General features: G+C 39.1%; 1 protein-coding gene across 8 annotated transcripts in view; it reads right to left on the reverse strand.

Moving 5' to 3' along the window:
* The window catches only part of LOC124861765 (microtubule-associated protein 2-like), an 83,511-nt gene that overhangs the window by 33,792 nt on the left and 27,818 nt on the right, over nt 1-21,901 (reverse strand). For 6 of the 8 annotated variants that reach the window (XM_047355701.1, XM_047355702.1, XM_047355700.1 and 3 more), the window contains exons 2-3: nt 19,650-19,711; nt 7,590-7,658 (exon numbers count right to left, since the gene is read on the reverse strand). The gene's annotated coding sequence lies outside the window, so the exon portion shown is untranslated. Of the gene's footprint in view, nt 1-7,589; nt 7,659-9,860; nt 9,890-19,649; nt 19,856-21,901 lie in introns of those variants that run through there. The other 2 variants (XM_047355699.1, XM_047355698.1) reach the window with 2 other exon arrangements.

Consider the following 21,901-nt stretch of genomic DNA (forward strand, 5'->3'; position numbering starts at 1 on the left):
TTTATTTAGTTTGCAGAGTAATCATAGCTAAAATATTGTTTTGGGTCTTTTGTCTATCAATTGTTCCTAACTAGTTTCTAAAGTAAGCAAAGTAAGAAGCTACACCATGTTTATTACTTTTGTTTCCATTTAAAGTGGTTATTGTTTCTTGTAGCTAATTGTGACACTAAGGTACTAGGTACATGAATGTTACTTTGAAATACATTTAGAAAAAAAATGTAAAATTTGTGTAATAGCTTGAAACAGTTTTTAGTAATTTAGTTACATACATTTGTTCTCCAACATTTTTAGCCATACTGAAAGAGTCAAGGCTAATTGGTTGTTAGCTTTGTTTTCTGACTTCGTTTATAAAACTTATGTGAATTTATGGGATTATTTGGTTATTCTTTGAGTAACTGAAGTTATTTCACTTTTTGGTTATTTCACTGTTTCAAACTGATTCAATTAAGATTTTATGCTAGTATGGCTAACCAATAGTATTAACTTTTTTAGGCTAATTTTAATTACAATTACAACTCAATTTTTTAACAAAGTTGGGACCCAGCCATGGAAACAACATTAAAACTCCATACACACTTTTCTGGAACATTCAAAATAAAGTGCATTTAACTGACTTCCAGCAACTGAGGAAAGGAGGGGGGGAGGAGGAGGAATTTTAAGAAATTGTGTGAATTCATTCCATGTGTGTGCAGAGTTTATGCTGTTCAATAATGTCAGAGCTCGTCTCACACCTTTCTATTTTGTCCTAATACCATCACCTTACTGGGCTGGTATTCACAGGACAACCCTTAACAGACCGAAATATTATTTGATAAAATATTAATATTAAATAATCTCAGATTCATAATCCCAACAACAATTTAAACAATTTATTTGCCAATCTTTAAATGCCTACAAGGTGTATGAATGTAAACAATTCACAACTCTACACTGTATTGATTAATATGAAATACCTAATGCAATCTAACTAAAATTCACATAGCTTTAAAATGTGTCCTACAATATTTTAACAAAACCACTTTTTTTTTTTTATCACAGTCTCCAAATTTTCTCAAATGGGTGAGCAGACTATGTAAAAAAAAGTTTGTTGATTTACAGTGACATAAATATTTATAAATGTAACTAATGTGGAGATTGTTACATTTTTTGGTAAAGTTAGCCTAAGAAAGAAATCCAAAACTTGTCTTTAGTTTAAAATTCCTACAAAATCACATATTCCATCATACATTTATAATTATAATCTACTCTGGGGGGATAAAAAACCCGAATGTACACAAAAAACTAAAAATTTCCCTTAACTGTTTAGATTTAGTCTTGTTTTTAGGGTTGCTGATTATGCAAGTTATTGTTACACTTTGAGTCTAAAGTGCTTTACCATTTATCCACTAAAGTTAATCTATTAACATTAATCAATATAGGGTCAATATGTAAATTGTTAATCATTTTAAACTTGACCTTTACTTTACCTTGACTTTTTCTTCCCAACTCAAAATTTTATTTTACATTTCTTTTACCTCGTTTGGGTTTTTAAACCTTGCTCTCCAGGCAGATCGTGTCATCCAGCTGTTAACTACAGCCGATGTTGCCCTTTCTATTGCTCCCTTTTAGCTGTTTAGCAGCCTCTCTGTGTACTTTTACAATCTGTAACATGAATATCTTTTTTTTCCTCCAAAAACCACCCCATAAAGTTTACGACTCGTTGTCCAGTGGAATAAAATGCTTTCACTGCAGTTTATCTCTGAAAACTAAAATAACTGTTAAAGATGAGTTTGGAGTTTCGTTTGCAGCCTTTTCATGTGGAGCAACAAATGGAAACTACCTCCACGGGATCTTTAGTGCCCTTTAAAGAGTTCCAGTACTTCTGTGCATGGTCTACAGTCTGTCTGGGCATGATGTTATCACATTATTCTTTTTATGAGGACCATTATGCTGTGCGTGACCTTTATTATGTTATAATAACACATGAAGCCTAGTGGTTAGCCAACAACATCTCAGCATGTCAACTATTGAACTATCCCAATGTTCTAGTGTTGAAAGGGTTAAATCAATACAGCTAGAAGTCAAAAAAGACAGTCAGATCTGATCACATCTTAGTATTTGGGTCTTCAATTGAGCACACCAGCAGGTTTTGTTCCAAGGAGAAGATCCGTCAAGCCTGGGGCTCGTGACCGTCTTTTTCTTTTGTCTAAACAACAGTGTCTTACGCTTTCCTTTCAGCACCTTCCACCCCCTGTGGCCCTCTTCCCCATAAATTTCGCCCCCACCTCGGTCCTAATCCAACCTCACATCCCTTCCCTGTCTGCTCCTCGCCAACCCCACCCGGATCTGGGTCACCCATCGTGCTCTCATCGGAATGTCACCATTCATTTAGAAAGGAGGATCTCTGGCAGCCTGTCTCAGTTTTAGGCCAACCTAGCCTTAATCCTCTGTGTGAGCAGCCGAATGTGTCCGGCAACCTCGACCAGTATGGTCTCTGATATAAGGCAAATTTATTGTGTATAGAACCATACATATAGTATGGAATTCCAAAGGCTTTGCAAGAAAATAAAGAAATAGACATTGGAAACAAGAAATCCATAAAAATCCTAATTTTTAAAAAGATTTAAAACAAATACATACATACCTAAGGCATTGCATAAATGAACTGATAAAGCAATTTGTGCCCCTAATAGGATAGCGACAGCAAACCATAATGTTTTCAACCCTGATTTAAAGGAGCCAACATTTTCTTCACATCTCAGGTTTTCCAGGAGTTTGTTCCAGAGCCAAATAGCATCAAAACTAAATGTTACTTCTCCTTTAGGGATCTACATGGTTCACACGTGGTTGAGCTCTGATACAAGCTTCAAACCCACAGCTATGTTTTCTCTTAAACCATGGCTGCAAAGCTTGCTTTGATGTGGACAAGTTTTAATCAGCTGAGTGAAACGTAAACCAATGAATCCTAGTTTCAAGTTCAAGATGCTTTGAAAGGTGAAACTTTGCGGGCTTTAGCAGGGCTTTTGATGAGCAAAACTACTTTATGGCAGCTAAAATAATTCATTAGTAGGTGTGAGAGCAGTTATTATCACGACTTTTTTTTTTAAACGGACTAAGTTTAAAACAGTAGAATTTTTTTGTTTCTCATTAAAATGTGTTTATAAGCACACACCGTATTATCCTTTGTATTTCCCCAAGAACAATTTTCCCATCACAATATAAAAATATTCACTGTTGAATGATCTAGTTCAGATTTGCAGTATTTTAGATTTTGAACTAGATTTGATCAAATAAAGTGTAGATTCCATTAAAACACCAGTAAAAAAATGCAAAATTTCTCCATCTTTAACTAATACGACCATATTTTCTCCCCATGGACTGGACATCACAAAAAGCAATAGAAAACCCGTTGCTGCCAGGACAAGAAAACTAGTCACAGTTTATGAGAAGATAGATGGACCTAATTACAGAGCAATGTCAGGTTGAGTGCAGCGTAGGACCCCAGAATGCAGACGAGCAGGCAGCATGATGGTAAGTGCAAAAGATTTAATCTTTAGAAAAAAACAAAAACTCACTCAAAAGAGGACACAGGAACAAAACAATAAACAGGCAGGCGAGACAGCATGGCATGATCTGAACACAGAGAGGCATGATCCGAAAAACAAGACATGAACAAAGATGGTGACATGATCTGAAATGTTTTCGCGATGTGTAACTGAACAGGTGTGTATTTATGGAGCGTGAACCAGGTGGAGCAAGGAGACAGATTAGCTTGCAGCAAGTGAACCGAATAAAGTTAATTAACAGACAGGAGAGAACAAAACGTGACTGGAGCAAAACAGAGACTCTTGAATACAAACTAACAGAAACTAGATAAACATGAAACTAAAGCATAACCAGATCCAAAAACCAAACTTGACAAAACATGAACTAGAAGACAAAAACTAAAGCATGACCAGGAACATAATAAATAGAAGCATGATTCAAAAACTGTGAGAAACATGAGAAAAAAACAGAAACCAAACAACCCCAAATCATAACTGGCAATCCCAGTTGAAACCATGTTATATCAAATAATTGTTGTGTGTTCAAATGGCCTAGTCAAAGTCTAGAGCAAAATACAATTGAGAATATTAGATATGAAAATTGGCATTTACAGAGAAGAATAGGCAAAACATTTCTAGAAAAGTCTTTTTTTTTTAAGGAAATCTGGAACACGACATTGCCATTTACCTTCCCCAATTATGCACCACTTTTTGTTCGTCTTTCACATAAAATCCAATAAAATATGTCCTGTCTGGCTTTACCTCAACCATAAAAGAACTGCTCTTGAAGCTTGTCATACTTTCCTTGCTCCAAATGTTGATGATGCTCGTCTAAGAATAAGTCTACATGATTTTAAAACGTATAACTAAAGCAAGAGGCTGCATGATAGGGAAACTGGAAGGAAGAACCATTCTCTTTAACGAAACATGTTTTCTATGAGGTTATTCAACCTGTAATTAAGTCAGTGCAGTGGTTTTCTCTTTCTCAAGCAGTAGTAACAGCAGCAGCACATGGGCAGATTAGGTTTCATTGACTTTGCAACACATGAAGGAGAATTAAAGCACAATGAGGGCTGTCAGGGATGTGTGAATAAACCGTGTAAGCGGTGGAGCCCGGCTTACACAGAGGCGGGCATGGGGGTGGGGTTTAAACTTAGCAAAGATTAGACACCGTAATATCAGAAATATGGGAGCAATCACTTGTGAAAAAAATATCACAACCTAATAAATATTTAGTTATTTTAATTGCAAAACCTTAGGACACCCTACCCCCTAGCAGCCAGTGTTAACCCCTTTAGCTGAAATAACTTCTTGTAGAGATCTACCATCTCTGACATCGATCTGAAGAAATGTTGTCCCACTCCTCACCTTCAGCTGTGAGATATTCGTGGGGGGTCCAGCCTATTTCAAGTCACCTCACCACATCGCAATAACATCAAGATAAAGGTGTTCAATTTCTTAATTCTTCTCCAGTCCTTGGAGGATTTACTGGTCGGTTTTGGGTGATTGTGAAGGGCTCAATTCTGCTTCAGCTTAATTTTTTATAGTACCCCCTGATGCATGGTAGACTTCATAGAATTCAAGGCATCCCCAAACCATTCTTTCTGATAGTACAGGCATTCACTTAGGAGCAGGAGCCCGCTGCAGGACCTGTGATAATATTTGTGGGCGTTTGGAGACATTTTTTAGCATCTTGTCGGTTCTCAGGGGTAACCCGCTTGGAAGGCCAGATGAAGGCCTGTATGCAGCTGTTCTAAAAGTCCTCCACTTGCAGACCAATTTTGTGTCACATTTTATCCTTGTTAACTTATCAAATACTTTTTATCTTAAACTCTTCTGACAGTCATTTATTGCCTTTAGTTGGTGTTCCCCTTCCTTAACTTTAGCATGTACCAACAATATCCTCAAATAAATGTTTCAGAGGAAACCAGTGATGCAGCGATGTCATTGTTCCCATGGTGATATCAAAACGCGGAAGTCAGTGGTTGGTAGAGGATGGCAGCAGCAAATAGACTGACTCTGACCATGTTATGTATCCAGAAATAGGTCGCCGGATTCTGCGGAGCGGGGAACCGCCTCGGGGTTCCGTCTTAACTGCGCTGACACAAATGGGAGCCAAGCCATTAAAACCAGTCGATCTGCTGGTGTTGCCAATGAAGGCTTGCATAACTTCAAAATAAAGCCAACATATCTCTCACATAGACCCTGATTTATCCCTGCAGATGAAAAGTCTCTAACCCAGAAACTACTGTCACAGTCAAAAGTAAATACATCCTCAGTTAATTTATTATGTGATACGAAAACTGAATCTGGTCATTATAATAAAGCTTCTTTAATAAGAGAAATGAACAAAAGAAATATTGCATTAACTTCAGTTTGTAGAACATTTGAGGGCTTCTTCTACACAAATAAAAACATTTAATTGAGCTTTTGTTTTAGATAAAACATTTCAGATTGGTTAGGTGTAAAACAATAGATGTGAAATATGAAAAGTCTAGGCATGAGGTGCTACTTCACATCTACTGTTTAGTGTAAAATAACAGATCTGAAAAACCCCCTCATGCCTACTGTAAGGGTAAGGTGGAGGATCTGTGGCGATGTGGGCCCGTTTCTCTTCCCTTTTTTGAAAGTGCATGGAATGACTTAAAGCAAATCATCTGAACAGGTCAACACAGTAATAGTTCCCTAGAGACATAAAATCAGCATTCTTCCATCAGACTCCAGACCTAAATCTTATAGAACACTTTTGTGATGAACTAAAGAGAAGAAAGCATAAAAGGTCCTCTAAGGACTCTGGATGATCTGGACAGACTGTGCAAAGAAGACTGGTTAAAGACAATTTCCTCTCAAGTAACTAACACATCTAACCGGAGTTTAAACTTAATGACTGCTTTTTGCCAGTCAAAAATATCTCGCATGACATCAGCCTGAACCAGGCACAATACCCCCGCTATTATACACATATGAAGAGCCAAGCCAATCATTTGGCTGAATGCAGCCACTTACGGCCGACTCCTGCGGCCCCGTGAGTCATGGGAAAAGTGAATGTGAAATGTCAGGGATAGTAGAGCTGAATGAACCAGCTGGCAGTGGACCAAGCCAGTACAGGATGTTTTTGTTACTTTTTTTTTTTTTTTTCCTTTTTGCCATTTAAGTGAAAAGCAGAAGAGTTAAAGTTATATTAATCAAATCTTGTTTTTCTGCTTTTGCATCTACATGGAAACTGGAATTTTCAGAAGATTTATTTTTCCAAAAATAAAAACTTCTATTGTGCTTATGTGTACAAGACTAAATAAAGTGGGATTTATTTAGAGCCACAGCCTACTGCCTACCTGCTATTTGCATTTATCATGGACGAAAAAACAAAACATTGAAAGAAACGTCTGTAACAGGAACTTTTATCCCAACCCCGTCGACACAAAACTTCAGCCATGCTCTCAGATGGTAATGCTGAACTGTCACCAAAACGTCAACAGAACTGAGATTGAGCTTTTTAGCAATAATCTCTTCAAATGTTGGAAGTTAAAACTGAAATAATGATTTGAAAACGGCATTTTGTACCTACTCGGGTTATCTTTGTCTAACAGTAAAATAATCATCTGAAGTGTTTAAAAAATGCTTAAAGTGGAACTAAACCCTAGGTAAAAGTATAACCCTGCCCCCAAACAAATTTAGAAAAATGCGACCAAAGTGGGCTGCGCCACATGTGAGGATGAGCGGAGGGGGTTAAACGGGCGTGTGATCAGGAGGATGAGGGAAAGTGTCAGCTGGCTTAATTTGACATATTGAAACACGAGATTGACCAGAGCGGCACTGGTAGTTTCGCCACAGATAGATCTTTGAGGGGAAGGATTTTTCACCCCCCTCATCACTGGAGCTTGAGGGAGGCTTTGTGGAGCCCACCGGGAGTAAAATTAGTAAAACATACACATTTAAACAAGATACATTGAAATATCACTTCTTATTAATCAATCCAGCTACTTCAACTGTATAATACCTGTATTATCTGTAACCTCTCAGAAGACTGAATATTTATTTTTACTTCAGTATAATGTGTTAACTTACCTGAGCTGAGAAGTGATCTCCCCTGATTATTGAACCAGGAAAGTGTTTAGTGGAACCGTCTGCTCAGACCTGTGATAAAAATGAGAGATCAGCAAAAATAAACATTAGAATCTGCACGATTGAGATGTGTTTTTGGTATTCTGAAAAACTGGAAAACCTTCCTTTGAGACAAGAACATTAATGCAGCAAGAAGAACTACAGCACAACAGACTAATAAAAGAAGAAGCAGAGGTTAGGAGGAGAGTATCCAAGGTAACTGCAGGGATGGTAATTTTGTACCAACAAGTTATTACGAGCATCCTTCTTGTGCCAAGTAGACCAACTGCTCTACTGAGCTGTTTTTAGGATTTGTTAAATTCTTGGATCAGCCCGCTGGGGCTCAGCCAAAGGATAAAGGAGTTAAATCTTGGTCCAAGATACGAAGAAAGGGAGATTTGTGGAGCTCTGGGATTGTAAAGAGGTGGAACACATAGCATCCTGTTAACATTAAAGAGTGAACTGATCATCAGGGGGTTTTAAACGCCAAAACAAGCATTTAGGAGTACAAAAGGGAGTTTCTGCAAACAGAAATGTGGATGACTTATTAAAGAAGAGGGAAAGCAATCTACAAGTAAAGGGGCAAGGAAAGGAGAACGCACTGTGGAGAAAAAGACATATACTGGTCCTTCTCAAAATATTAGCATATTGTGATAAAGTTCATTATTTTCCATAATGTCATGATGAAAATTTAACATTCATATATTTTAGATTCATTGCACACTAACTGAAATATTTCAGGTCTTTTATTGTCTTAATACAGATGATTTTGGCATACAGCTCATGAAAACCCAAAATTCCTATCTCACAAAATTAGCATATTTCATCCGACCAATAAAAGAAAAGTGTTTTTAATACAAAAAACGTCAACCTTCAAATAATCATGTACAGTTATGCACTCAATACTTGGTCGGGAATCCTTTGGCAGAAATTACTGCTTCAATGCGGCGTGGCATGGAGGCAATCAGCCTGTGGCACTGCTGAGGTCTTATGGAGGCCCAGGATGCTTCGATAGCGGCCTTTAGCTCATCCAGAGTGTTGGGTCTTGAGTCTCTCAACGTTCTCTTCACAATATCCCACAGATTCTCTATGGGGTTCAGGTCAGGAGAGTTGGCAGGCCAATTGAGCACAGTGATACCATGGTCAGTAAACCATTTACCAGTGGTTTTGGCACTGTGAGCAGGTGCCAGGTCGTGCTGACAAATGAAATCTTCATCTCCATAAAGCTTTTCAGCAGATGGAAGCATGAAGTGCTCCAAAATCTCCTGATAGCTAGCTGCATTGACCCTGCCCTTGATAAAACACAGTGGACCAACACCAGCAGCTGACACGGCACCCCAGACCATCACTGACTGTGGGTACTTGACACTGGACTTCTGGCATTTTGGCATTTCCTTCTCCCCAGTCTTCCTCCAGACTCTGGCACCTTGATTTCCGAATGACATGCAGAATTTGCTTTCATCCGAAAAAAGTACTTTGGACCACTGAGCAACAGTCCAGTGCTGCTTCTCTGTAGCCCAGGTCTGGGGAATGCGGCACCTGTAGCCCATTTCCTGCACACGCCTGTGCACTGTGGCTCTGGATGTTTCTACTCCAGACTCAGTCCACTGCTTCCGCAGGTCCCCCAAGGTCTGGAATCGGCCCTTCTCCACAATCTTCCTCAGGGTTCGGTCACCTCTTCTCGTTGTGCAGCGTTTTCTGCCACACTTTTTCCTTCCCACAGACTTCCCACTGAGGTGCCTTGATACAGCACTCTGGGAACAGCCTATTCGTTCAGAAATTTCTTTCTGTGTCTTACCCTCTTGCTTGAGGGTGTCAATAGTGGCCTTCTGGACAGCAGTCAGGTCGGCAGTCTTACCCATGATTGGGGTTTTGAGTGATGAACCAGGCTGGGAGTTTTAAAGGCCTCAGGAATCTTTTGCAGGTGTTTAGAGTTAACTCGTTGATTCAGATGATTAGGTTCATAGCTCGTTTAGAGACCCTTTTAATGATATGCTAATTTTGTGAGATAGGAATTTTGGGTTTTCATGAGCTGTATGCCAAAATCATCTGTATTAAGACAATAAAAGACCTGAAATATTTCAGTTACTGTGCAATGAATCTAAAATATATGAATGTTAAATTTTAATCATGACATTATGGAAAATAATGAACTTTATCACAATATGCTAATATTTTGAGAAGGACCTGTATTACCATATTACCTTTTATTAGTAGATGATTATGTGACTATACCTTTATGCTGTCCTGTTTTTGCCACTGAACTTTGAATAAAAAAGGTTGGAGCCAAATGTAAAAAAGAAGAGAAGAATCAGAATCAGAATCAGAATCAGAATCAGAAAAGCTTTATTGCCAAGTACGTTTTTGGACATACAAGGAATTTGTTTTGGCGTAGTCGGTGCAATACAGTACAAATTAAACAGTATAAACATATCTACAATATAATATAAATATATGTGCACAGTTTTAAGTGAGTGAGAGTAAATATAGAGCAGTATAAGATGCAAGAGCAATACAACAGTGCAGGTGATCATTGTGCAAGTAAAGCAGTGCAAGTAAAGCAGGAGTCCAAGCTGAGCGTTAATGTAACACATAGAGTTACAAGTTACAAGTGTCCTGTCAGCAAAAAAAGGGGGGGTGTGGGGGAAAGGGACAGTGTCAGGATGGTTTCCGGGCTTTGTTAACCAGGCTGGTGGCAGATATCTCACTAATTTAAAGTTCTTTTACTATTAATATATATTTTTTAACTTATCTTTAAAAGGCACAATAGAAAATTAATCAACGTGAATATCTCAGTCTATCATGTAAACATTCAGGATTTAGCCATATTGGCTACTTTTCATTAACAGGGCATGGCAAGTTGGCAGAAGGATGACACAAGAAAAATCAAATGAACACACTTTGACCAGCATGCAACAGCCACTAGTCTAGTAAGTTACTGTACCTACCACTGTTTAGATGCATTGATACTTCTGCGCTCCTAGTATTCCCAGTACATATAGCCTTACAAGAAAATGCTCCCAAGTCTAAAAATAGGCCCCATATGGATTTTATTCATGGTCAATGGAACCTAGGCTAATGATAAAATTCCTTTAAGGAACAGGGTTAACTAAATACAAACCTTATGTACATCTTACTTATTCTTAAACTGGCATTTAAAAAAAATCAGGTCCAACACATCTAGAATCTATATGGGTCCCATGTTTACAGTATGTTTTCTATATCAAACCACTTAAGGCAATTAACACAGGACCATTATGCAACCTGTTGATAAAACCGTGTGGGACCCATTTTTCAGTCCATTTCTTACCTACATGGGCCCTATATGGACTTTGCCCTGGCTAGACTGGCTCTAAGCGGTGGGCTAAATACAGTTCATATCTGCAAAGCCAATAGAACACCCTATGTAGGTCTTAGCTAGGTCTCAAATCAGTATTAAGGATATCACTTTAATTTTAATAAAGCATCTAAACCTACATCAAACCTACATAGAATATTAACAACAGACCACTATAAATTAGAGACCAGTATGTAACATGCAGACAATCGAAACTCCAAACCATATGGAGGCCATATTTTAAGTATTGGCTGGTTGGCTGCCCAGCTGAATCTTTTTCTGTGAGATTTTCCCATATCAACTGTTAACGCTTGTCATGGACAAGAGGGACAAACATGATATGTTTACTGTATGAAAATGATTTGTCTTCAGTAAACTAAACATGGGAATCCACTTGCCTGTTATGAGCTTTTGATCTAAAAGCACAAATTAGAACAGTGACAAATTAGAGGAATAACCAAAACAAAAAGATGGATTTATTTTGTTTCTTGGCAGATTTTTAAGGATTTTTCTTTAATCTCTTCCGAAGAAAAAAAAGAGACAAAGTTGAATAGTTCTCTAAAGGGAAGCTGCTTCATGTCATAAATAAAAGGAAAGCAACTCTAAAAAGAAAAAAAAAAAAGAGTGTAGCAGGAAGTAATTTCTCTTTCATTGGAGGTGGAGCCAGCACAGCAAGCTTACTTTATGAAGAAGAAAGGGGAATGAAGAGAGAGGGTAAAAACACAGAGAGATTTGTGGTTACATCCTGCCCCAAAAATATCAGGAAACGACAGGAATAGAAGCAGCAAACTGAAGCACTTGTTTACACCAATGGTAAATCATTCTAATCTGCCGAGTTTGCTATAAAACTAAAAGTATGAAAGCAAAAATGCACATTTGTCAAACTTGAAACTATATAAAAATACATAAAACCACATAATCTATTGGAAATATTAGGCTTTGCCTTTTGTAAGTTATACATTGTACTGTGTTTAAATAATTTAAAAAAAACTAAACTTTTCCCATAGATTACTGGGATTGTTTTAAAAGGAATTGGAAGTCAAAGCTTTTTTTTGGGCTTGAAAGGTCAGCCATGCTTTTAAAGGTGCTTCTACCTTTTAAAGTTTAAACAGGTCACAAAAAGCTAAGCTTCACTGTATTCAAATGCCGTTTGTTAACTTTGAACATTTTTACAAAATTACAGTTTGTGAACCGACATTATGCAAAGATGATGATGTCACACATTCTAGGTTCTAACCCAGCAAAGTTTTTTAAAACATTTATGTTTAATCCACTCTCTGGCCCCCAGTTTTATCTTAACATATACAATTAATACATCAAAATGTAGGTATTTTTGTCTGCTTCCCCTCAACGTGTTTCATATTGCTGAAGGACTTGCAGTTTTCAGTTAAATCAAGTAAGAGTACAAGGTGCACACACTGAAACACTAACTCCCTCCCATTATACTGAACCACTGATTTTTTTATCCGTAAACTGGAATAAAAGGATCATTTTACCCTGTCATAGCGGCTATATAAAACACTGTATGTACATGACAATGGACACACGTGACCACCATAACGTGCTCCTGCTCACGGTTCAAGATCTTTTTCAATGCGGCTTCTTGTGTTCGGGGAACACCTGTTTGTTTGAGGCTTGTGTTCTGTTTGTGTGTCTGCTGCAAAGAGTTGAGAACTTACCTCAAAAGCTAAGGGTCACCATGGCAACCAGTGACTCAGCATTTGCTGGATTTAAATAACTTGAAAACAGCTTCTTCTTGTTGATATTGATCTATCATTAAGTTCCAAATTCTAAATGGTGCTAACAGGAAAAAGTTTATTTTGTCAATATTAAAAATGTTCTAAATCCTAATTTTCTCTTTTTCTACAGGAACAATCAATTTTTTACATGAATGAGAGCAAATGTATTTAGTCAACTGTTGAAATATAAAGTCTAGAATCATTTAGGGTATTTTATTCATTGTGATTCAGTTTCCAAAGCTCCAGAAATGGAATCTGCCCTCTGATTCCCATATCTTGTCATCAAACTAAGTACCTAAGCAACATCTCATCTTATCGCCAAACTCAGCTGCTTTTACAGGAAGCTGTGCTGATAATTTGATAACCACAATCTTATCAGTGATCCACAAGCTTTAGCTTATGATCAAATTGTGTTCATCACTCAGAATGGCTCAATAGCTGTGATCAACAGTCTAGAAAACAAGCTGTTTCCTTTTGGATCACTGGAAAAGGTGGAAAACATCAACAGTTTTAGCTATTCTCACCTCTGAGTTGACCTATGTGCTCCTCCACCTCCAAGGAAGATCAAATGGGTCGTATAGAAGGCACAAAATGAGGGAAGGATGAAGAAAGAGGTCAGAGGCTGATCTAATCCACAAATTTCGTCTCGTCACAAGGAAAGAGAAACAGGAAATGAATCCAAATCTCAGTGCTCCTCTGACCAGATAAATTGTGTTCATCTTTATTAAAATGATCAAAAAGGGGGGGAATGGGAGAAATATGTTTCATAAATTAGGTAACAGCTAATGTCTCTTGTTGAAACTGAAATCTCCGTTTCCATCAGTCAAACTGGATGTATTATTGTGCAACCAGCTGACTGTGGGATATAAATACATAAACCGTAATCTGGCAATTACCCTTTACAACACCCGCTCTGTAGATCCGCCATAATTAATGTGGAGGACAGGTTTTGGTGACCCTGTGATCATCGGAACTATATTGTCCAGGGTGTTAGCCCCTGGCAGGGTCTCTCATGGGAAACTGGCCCCAGGGGAGCCAGACTAAGAGTGATTTTTAAGACCTTGATGACAGTTGACCACAATATTAGATGAACCTTGTGCGAAAAAGGAAGCCCAGGACACCCTCCTGAAACCCGGCCTTGGAAGGAGCTCACCTGGTGGTCGAGCTTTGGCTCCTATGGCTTGGCCAGGCAATGCCTGAAAAGGCGACTGAAGCCGCCATTCACATTATTTATTTTAGATGATCAGACCCTATATGGTATTGGTGGTGGTATTTTCACCATTGCAAAGTACAGGATCAAAGCACTAACTAAATTTCAAGGTAAATCTCTGAGTTTCTAACAGCTGGTATGATCTAGCAATGTACCTCCAAGACTGATTTATAGCCTGTGACAACTAACCCAGCTGTGTTTTGTGCAGTCTGAGTTTGTGGTTCAACCTGGGGGTCCGGTCTAAAATCAGACAGCAACTCTCCTCTGAGGTCTTCCAGCTTCCTCCCTTTTTAAATTGCCTGTCACCCCCACTTCCTCATCTATAATTCACACTGACAGCCTCCTTCTCCCCACACACAGGGAGACGAATGTGCTCATCTCAGGGGCAGCACGCACCTCCAGAAAAAACATGGATGCCTAATACATGCAAGAGGGGAGTTATCTGAGTTTTTTTTTTTGTTTGTTTTCTTCTTAATTGCAGATTACACAAAATATGAGCTTTTGTTCTGCGTTAACCATTTCAGAGTAGTTTTGGTTCATCATTACCTTTCCATTAAACTTTCCTTTGTGTGATTCAACAGTGTGATGTTAAACTTTTACATCACCTTTACTCCTTATAAACTCATAAACAGGAACTTAAATTATGCAGCATCAGCCAATAGAAGGTCAGAGTGAACCTAAAAGTTGAGGAAACCCCAATCTTTTTTTTCTTGTGGAGCAACTTTCAATTGGAACACTGAATCCAGTTATTTTAATACTTTCTAAAGTCAGACGTAACTTCGGGTCAAAAGCTGCTGCTTTCGATGACAGTAATATCCGGATTAGGGCAGGGAGCCGTGAGAAATGTGGTTTTGGTTCCTGAACTTTCTCAGTCGCTGTTGGTCTATATGAAAACTCAGTCAAAAAAATGGTTTCATTTTGACTCAGGAAATCTTTTCATTGCCAACTACCTTTTAATATCCCACATCCAATTAGAGAACAGTAAGGCAAATAAAACAGCTTTCACTGCTTAAAAGCTTAAAAGCATGTAAAACGATTTTTTCAATGTAAAAGTAGCAGCTGTTGGCAGTTGTGCCCTGAAGGCAACAGCTGCATTTTAAAAGTAAAAACAGGTGACAAAACGGGTCTCAATAAAAGTCTCCTGAGAGCATGACATTCATCAATCAACAGAACGATCGCAAGGCAGGGAGACCCGTAGCCTGGAGGCAGCAATTTTATTTCTATGAAATTGTTTCGGGGTTAGGAATGCAAGCATGGAGCAATAATGTAGATGCAGGGCTGCAGATGCTGAACCTTTTTTTGCCTAATCTTGACACGTTAGGAGGAAATTACCTCTGAACAGAAAGATGGAGCCAATGAGCAAATTCAATATGAAGCATTTCTTGTCAGAAAAAGACAAGAATTGCTATATTAATGTTTCTCCAACATTTTAATACAGAGCATGGCTAAGAGCTGAGCATGACAGTTCCACTCCCGTGCATAGGAGCAGACATTTGCTCAATTTGCTTCAAAATGGCATCACATGTTGGAAAGCTCTGTTTCTAAAGAGTTTGGTACAGATTTGTGTTACCAGCAGGGCAAAACTTGCTTAAGATTAACAGCAAGTTGGTCTGAGTGCAGCTAAATGTACAGTGAGATTTGATGAAAAGCCTTGTGATGGAAAGAAAATACCCCAGAAATGTAAAAAAAAAAAGCCTGTACAGTTCATGTAATCTGAGTTGTAATGTCAAAAGGTACTGTGAGTACCGGTTTCCTGCTTTGCTACCTTCTCACACATTTACCACAGACCTCCATGAGAATACAAGGATTTGTAACACCTTCACCAGTGAGAATTCAGTTGTAGCTTGAGTCTGCACAGGGTGAAAAGCAGGAATAATGGCAGTTTTATAGAAAAGTGACAGACATGCAGAAGAAAAACAAAGACCTTGTTTTCCACATTTGGAACTTTTTTAACACCTACGTTTATAGATTTCAAATGCCTTGCTGACTAACACCAGCTTGAAGTATAGGCGTAGCTGACTCCAAAGCAACGTTTCTACCTCCCACGGCTCCTGCTCTACAGACGCAGCAACGGTTTGTTAACTGACTCTAGCAATGTCCTAACATCCAAACAACAACTACGGCTGACGGTGCAGGAATTGCAGTAGGTGTGGGGGGTGTTTGGGGAGGCATAGGCCTCTGTTTGGGTCCCCAAAAACGAGGACAGAAGAAGGGCGTGTTTGCCCCCTTCGTCATCCCGTCCTACGCCATTGTGTGTCATCCCGTGTTGGTTTCCAGAGAGGAGACAGCAGGCCTGGTAGCTGCCCAGCAACCATGGAGGCAGACGGAAACAGGGATGGACAGAGATGACGGGTGGAGGGAGTGCAGCCCATCACGCCGTTGAAGATGTGATGGATCCTTTAGACTCCCAGTCACAGATTTGATCAAAACAGGGCACGCAGATAAAATGTCAACATTATAGCCTCACTGCAGGACTAATTAGTGTTTTGAATATGATGGAAAAAGCTTATATTTATTTAGGCAGCAGAAATAACTTTATGTGGGCGATTTGCATAACAGTCCACCAGAGCATTTCAGCACAATTCAGATCTGGATGTTGACTCTGTCGCTACGCAACCCTTCATGTTTTGATTGTCAACTATTATGGACAAACATACTTAGAAAATGTCTGATTATCGTTGCCTCACAATGGCTTCACTTTTATTTGACGCAGAACAACATAGCCTGTTACAGTGGAAGGACTCAATCACATACCATAACAGTTCCACCACCATGCTTCACAGCATAAAACACAACTGCTATCAGTAAACAGGAAAACTGTTGTACTTTTTTAACATAACGGTAGTGATTGCACTGTGCGTGCAAACAAACCCAAACCATAATAGGTGAACCACCATGCTTCCCAGTTTAAATGAGTTTTTTCTGATGAACACAAGCTTCTTTCTGTCCTAATCAAGTCTATTGTTTCTTAGACCAAACATAAAAAAATTGTTTATCCCTGTAGAGCAGCAAAATAAAACGTTTGGGCTGGGACTGCCATGCTATCTTGCTCTGCTGATGAAAAGATGACTTTATCAGCACAAAACAAGTAAACTCTTAGATAGGCTAAACATTCAAATTTTTTGCTCTTTCTCTATTTATAGTTATAGCTGCCCTGGGTGCTGACAAGCACAAACCGTCCCCGGTCCGCTACCATGCTTGACAGAAAAAAAAACGTACGGCACTGAACAATCACTGTTGCCTGAGCTAAACATAGTCAGAAATGGAGAGAAGCGTTGTAATAATTTTCTGGCGTTGTTGTCTTTATCATTGTGTCTTTTTATTATTGTCAAAGTGGCAAGCAGATCAAGCCAGCTTTCCACTTAGAAACAGGCTTTAATGTTACTTTTCTTGTTTAAACTGTAACAGTTGTTGAATAATTTAGACAAAACATAAAACTGACAAGTGATATTTTTCCAAATAAATTTAAATATTAATTTTGAATTTTAAAAGTTTAGAAGAAAGAACAATATAAAATGCATGCAGAAAGAGAGCAACTACGCCTCTATGATATTTTGACATTATGCAAAAATGTGACGTATTGCTTCACATAATTTCACTTAATACTGCCTTTTTTACCATTTACCTCATTAAAAGTTATAATAGGCAGCTGAAAAGGTATTGCTAACAGGATTATGAGTTAACAGGCTGTTTATTTTACAAACATATTGTACATGCCAACTGCTTTAACTCATTGCTAAGGGTTTTTCTAAAGACTAAGACTAAGTCATTGTGAGATTCTGATTACTTGTGCAAAAAATTCTAGAATCAGATAGTTTCCAAGTAATGTGGCTCATAGTGCAGAATATTTTCCCTAAAGCAATAGTATAATGGGAGCAGCTTTTGACCCGAAAAGCCCATTCCTCCATCATAACATACAGCTGACTGACAGCTCAAAGCAACAGGTGGAGAAGAGGGTTATACCGTGACTTCAACAAAATACAATAGTAACATCTGACTTTTTATGGATTAAGTTCAGTTCCAAAATAAAAGTTACATTAGAGTGGCAGGACACAGAATACGTCAGACTAAGCCAGTCTGAAATTCTGACAGCATGATAATCCTGACTAAAGAATCATAGTTAGTTTTGATCTGATGAAGATATTTTTTCGGCACTAGAGACCTTTATCTTTCACCTTTTGACAGTAGGAAGACAGGAAAGAGGGGCAGAGAGAGGGGGAAACATTCGGCAAAGGTTGCCGGGTCCAGGACCGCATCGAGGACTACAGCCTCTATACATGGTCATGTTAAATATCTGATTAGCTGAGTTACCTGTTTTGGTTTATTGTACCAGCAGACATACTTAGTCCCCTAATTTACTGCTATGTTTCCCCTGGGAGCAGTGGTTTTCAACCTTGTTTGTTTTGTTTTAAACTTATAGCATGACCCTGCTACAGCCAAGACATACAGCTGGCTGACAATTCAAATCAACAGATGGGGAAGAAAGAACACCACCAAATGCCACATACGTGTGGCATCTTTATTAAAGGAGTTTAAAACAGCCATAAAAAGGTATGACAAAACACTTTAGTGCCTGCAGCCCTGACCTCAACCCCATTGAAAAGTTGTGGGTTCAGCTTAGGTGTCTGAGAGTGACTGACACAACCAAAGAAGCTGACTTGCAACAAACGCTGGCTGAGGAATCGGATACCATCCCACAGCAGTGTGTGACCAAGCTGGTAACCAGCATTAGGTGGTTGGGTACAGTTCTCTTATGCATTACTGAGGCCCCTCTTTGCTAACAGAACAATTAGTTGTCAGTTTGCATTGTTTCATCAAACTTCCATCATCCAGTCCAATAAATGACACCAGACAAGAGTCAATAAAACAATAAGCTGTTTGGCACTGGAAGAGGAATATTTGGAACATATTGTATGGGTACAAGACACATACTCTACTCTGCTGATCAACCCATAAATACATTTCCCTTACAAATGCAGCACAATTAAAAGGGAAATAACACATTAATAATCAACCAAACACAACATTTGTTCCATTTTCTTCCAACTAGATCTTCCAAAGATCAAAGCCAGATCAAAGCAGGAGCATAAAGGCTTGTAATAACTGGAGAGCAAGAAGGGGGTGACATTTTTATTCATCTATCACCACCTGCTCCAAAACGCACCCTGACCGAGTTGTCAAGAGAACTTTTGACAGCCAGCTCCGCCAATGAGAACAGACAGCCTAACGGGTCCTGTGGTCTCGCTCGGCTTTATTTTACTCCCCATTGAGAAACCACCTACAATCCACTGGCTATGAGTGATGTAAAGTTTTAAACATACGACATATTTCTAAAATAAAGCAGATAAATGATTTTCTCAAAATATGCTCTCACAGTATGCTGGTTGCTGAATAATCAGTGTTGTCTAGACGGAGAGTGTCACAAAGACTAAAGGTCACAAAAAAACCCACAGAACCAGCCCTGGGCTTATCAGAACATCAGCTATATTTTCACTCAATTGTCTTCGATAGGTCACCAGCTGCAAATTTCCTGAGTAATTTCAATTTCTGCAAACAAAAAGAGAAGGACAAAGAAAAAAATATTGATTTGAAATTAAAGGTAAGAAAGGAAAGCCCCAAGGTACAAAAGCTGAAAAATAGTTGATGGTGAGGTGATTTGTTTCTGCATATTCCAGATGATTTCAATGCAGTTGCCTGCATCTGTAATAAAATGCATAATATGGCATGGACCGGCTTACCTGGTGAGGTAGGTCTCGTTTTTGGTGTCTGCAGCGATGGACCAAAGGGAGGGCAGCGGCTTCTGCAGAGAGAGGAGAAGAAAGAAACAGATGAGAAAGAGACAGAAGAGGGAGAACTGGAGTCATCGGGGCAGCGGTGCACTCGCGGAGATGACTGATGTTTTTTTACGCCGACTAACAGAGCCGGCAAGAGCACACTGCTGCAGCTTACACACACACACACACACACACACACACACACACAGCAAGCCAATCAGCATGCCGCCTTGCATCCCCTCCACCAGTGTACACACCGACAGTCAGGGCTGAAACCAGTGTCTGCGTCGCATTGGAGAGGGGAAGAGATGGGGGTTGGGGAGCGATGGGTTTTTGCCATGTCTGAGCACAAGAAACGTGTCCATATTTTGCCCATTAATTCATATTTGAAAGGGAGATGAGGCTCATCCAACCCCCCTGGGGGGAATTGATTTTAAAGATGAAAGACATTCTCTTCCACTTTAAATCTCCAGAAGCACATTTTATTCATCCCCCTGCGTTCATCCCATCCGCATTCTTGCTCTGAGGCGCTCAGATTATGAATGCACAAAACACCCAAACATGTCAGCAAATGCGGCATGAGCGTATCCGTGAGGTGCAAAGGAGGGGTGCGGGGCTTGGCCCATGCTGAATAATTGCTCTGTCAATGGTGCTCATTTGCAGGCAGGGCTGAGTACTGCAGCAGAACTGAAACAAAGGCAGAGAGACGGAGAGAGAGAGAGAGAGAGAGAGAGAGAGAGAGAGAGAGAGGGTGAAAACGAGGGTCTGAGTGAGGGACTGCAGAGGCCGGACAAGCAGAGCCAACTTATACAACCCAGAAGAACTGAAAGCTTTAAATTCCCTGCTCATTACACCAACCTCAAACCATATGAAAGGATATTTATTTATAGAGCACAGACTGGTCCCGTTCTAGCTATCCATCACCTGCACTACTAAAGATGTCAGAGTAAATGAACGCAGACTTTATGAGCTTAGTGGAAAGGCTGAAGAATGAACGAGAAAACGAGTAAAATAACCCCAGATAACTAAACTCCAGACTGCTTTAAGCCTTTATAATTACACAAAGCATCGTATGGTGGCAGGTAACTCGCTTTGCTTGGGATATACATAAAAAGATGTGTAAAAAGCCTTAAAATAAATGTAACTTTTATTGCAGTAACATAGCCTCACACTTAAAACAATTAATTTGCATGCTTGTCAGAAAATAGTTGTCAACCAAATTCCCAGTTGTACATTTATTGGTTGCAGTCATCAGCGATTCCTATTAAAACAAATTTTAGCTGAATCATTGTTTTTTTCTCTTAGCTATAGTTTTTTTTTAGGCTTATTAAAGTGTTTTAAACTTTAATTAGACTTCTTGTTTCCCAGGACTTCAACGATGTCATGACGGACCCAAACTGCTTAGTCATGTTCCAAAATGGGAAAGACAAGAGAACATGCCATTAAAGTAAGACAGATGTACAGTACAGACCAAAAATTTGGACGTCCTCAATGCCAAGAGTGTGCGAAGCAGTAATCAAAGCAAAAGGTGGCTACTTTGAAGAACCTAGAATATAAGACATATTTTCAGTTGTTTCACACTTTTTTGTTCAGTATATAATTCCACATGTGTTAATTCATAGTTTTGATGCCTTCAGTGTGAAGCTACAATATTCATAGTCATGAAAATAAAGACAACTCTTGAGAAGGTGTGTCCAAACTTTTGGTCTGTACTGTATGTTGGTAAATGGCTTCAAGAAAATATTTACGAACCTTATTTAACAGTATGATAATGACACACAAACAAAACAAGTCAAAGTTAACTTAAGTGATAATAGTCAGAGCTTTTTCTATTCACCATTGCCCCTTTTCCACTGGCTAGATTTAGGAGGCTCTGCTCCACTCGGTTTCGCTCTACTCAGTACGGTACCACAGACCCACTGAAGGTTTAAGCTATGGTGGCTGCAGCTCCGCCTCCAGCCGTCAATGCTTGCTGTGCTGCTATTGACATTACTGACGATTCTAGTGTTATTAAATAGAAAACAAAAACAACTAATTACTAATAATGCTTGTATTATTGTATATGCAAGAATGTCTTATATATGTTTTTTCATGTGTAAAATGATCCAATGGAATAATTATCTGGACCACAGTCCAGCCAGAGCTTTTTTAATACAGCTCAGGGGTTCTGATGTGAGGGGTGTGGCAGGAGAGCAGAGAGGAGAGATGCTGCTGTC

This window comes from Girardinichthys multiradiatus, chromosome 24 (genome assembly GCF_021462225.1).
Source record: "Girardinichthys multiradiatus isolate DD_20200921_A chromosome 24, DD_fGirMul_XY1, whole genome shotgun sequence".
Lineage (NCBI taxonomy): Eukaryota > Metazoa > Chordata > Actinopteri > Cyprinodontiformes > Goodeidae > Girardinichthys > Girardinichthys multiradiatus.